The following is a 2054-nucleotide window of genomic DNA, read 5'->3' as shown; positions in this document are numbered from 1 at the left end:
TTTTTTCAATAATGATATAGATCATATATATATATATATATTTATATGTATACGTATACATATATGTATATGTATATGTATATTGTGGCTTAGTAGCAAGACAAGAGTAGGGAGGTGCCAAAATGTGATTGAAAGCAATTAGAAGAATGGAAAGGGTAGGCAGGCAGTAGGCAGGGGAAGAAGCAACGTAGAGTATAAGGGATTGGGAAGTTTGGGCCCAATGGGCCATGTTAGTTTAACGGTCATTTGATGGAAAATGGGCCATCAGTGATGCTACTGCCCAGCATCCAGCTGTTGCCCCCCATTGCTTTCTCTTTAAGCAAAATTCTACTTTAATCTCTCCTTCTCATTCCTCCTTGTTTAGTTAATTGAGTTGACTTTTTGAAGTTACCCTACTTTAAAACAAAACCCCCACCCCCCCCAAAGTGGGCCTTCAATGCCTGCAATGGGCTTCAAAGTAATATTTAATTTTAATTTGTATAAATTTATATAAAATTAAATTAAAAAATTATATATATATATATTATATTTTATTAAAATTTATATAAATTCAAATTTAATACAGCTTTCAAACACGAAATTAAAGTTTGAACTCAATTTGTTATTTATGAACCGTGATGAAATTATAATTTTTAGAAAGAGCCGTTCAAAAGCATAATCTAAATAATAAAAAAATAATAATAATATGAAAAATAAAATAAAAGATAAAATTAAGAGGTTAGCGGACTAACCAAGACATTGTTTATTCTTTCCCAATTGCATGACCCAAAGGCCAATAAGAAAATTGAAACAAAATATGAAAATAAAATTAAAATTTATTGCAAGTTCAAAAGAATAATAGAGGGTGTGAATCAGTTTTTATACTTATACATTTATTTTTTTTTCTAATATTATAACGGGCCAATTATAATCTCTCTCTCTTTCTCCAATGACAAGAGGGGCCATGGTGCCCCCACATAAATCTTTGATCTTACCTACAAGTTTAGTTATACATAAGCAAACATGGTTTAATTATTTCATTAGTAAAACGATTTCTTGTTAGAATTTTAATGGTTAGAATTAACTGTGTGTTATTGATGTTTTACTCCACGATTTTGAGGGAATAAGAGAACAATAGCCCGACAAATGGCTCAAATAGTTCGGTCCGATTTGAGTGTTCATTTAAGCATCAAATAGAACCCAGTATTGTTTTATTGCTTTGAGATATTGATAAGGTGAATAGCCAGTTTATTCAATGTTAGACATAAATGAGTATAAGGATCTCCAAAAAAATCTCTTTTCATCCTATGAACTGTGTTCAATTGTAGAAAATATTTTTCATTTTTAATTGTTCAAATGATTGCAAGATGTGATTTTCTTTTCAAGTTTTTCAATACCTATTTGGTTAATATTTGAAGAAGTAAATAAATTAAGAACTTAATTAGCAAATGCTCGTTTTTCTTCTTGGATCAAATAACAATTGTAAAATATGATTGAAATAATAAAAGAATTATAATTAAAATACTATAATAAAAATTAAAATTATTACAATTATTTTATAGTATATTCAAAATCACTTTACAAAAATAGTCTTATTGTAAATGACAATTGAAATATAGTAAAAATATTATGTAAATGGTTTTTTCTTTTTGTTTTTTGTTTTTCTAAAATTTTATGAGAATTTTTATATTAATTGCATTTATAATAGTCTTATTGTAAATGAAAATATGATATTTGCAATTTTGCAAGAACTTCTTTTATGCCTATAATAGGATAATTTTCGTCGAATAATAGATTTGCTTACTATCAATAAATACATATATTAAATCACATATGTTGTGAAGTTCATCATTGCATAAAAAAACACTAGCTGCACTTTTTAGGTCTGTCTCTGTGGTATGACAAAACACTCCATCAAAATGTTTCTACATAGCCATTTCTATTTGTTGCAGTTGCTAAGTTTGCTCAAACTATTGATGATACACTTCACTTATTTTTCGTAGAGAAACCTCTTGAGGCCCTCCATAAATCAAGAGCTTGAAAGGAGCTATATTGTTCTAAACATGGTTAAAAAA

The sequence above is a fragment of the Malania oleifera genome, chromosome 5 (genome assembly GCF_029873635.1).
Source record: "Malania oleifera isolate guangnan ecotype guangnan chromosome 5, ASM2987363v1, whole genome shotgun sequence".
In the NCBI taxonomy this organism is placed as follows: domain Eukaryota; kingdom Viridiplantae; phylum Streptophyta; class Magnoliopsida; order Santalales; family Ximeniaceae; genus Malania; species Malania oleifera.
The sequence above is the reverse complement of the archived record's forward strand: the minus strand, read 5'-3'. Positions refer to the sequence as shown.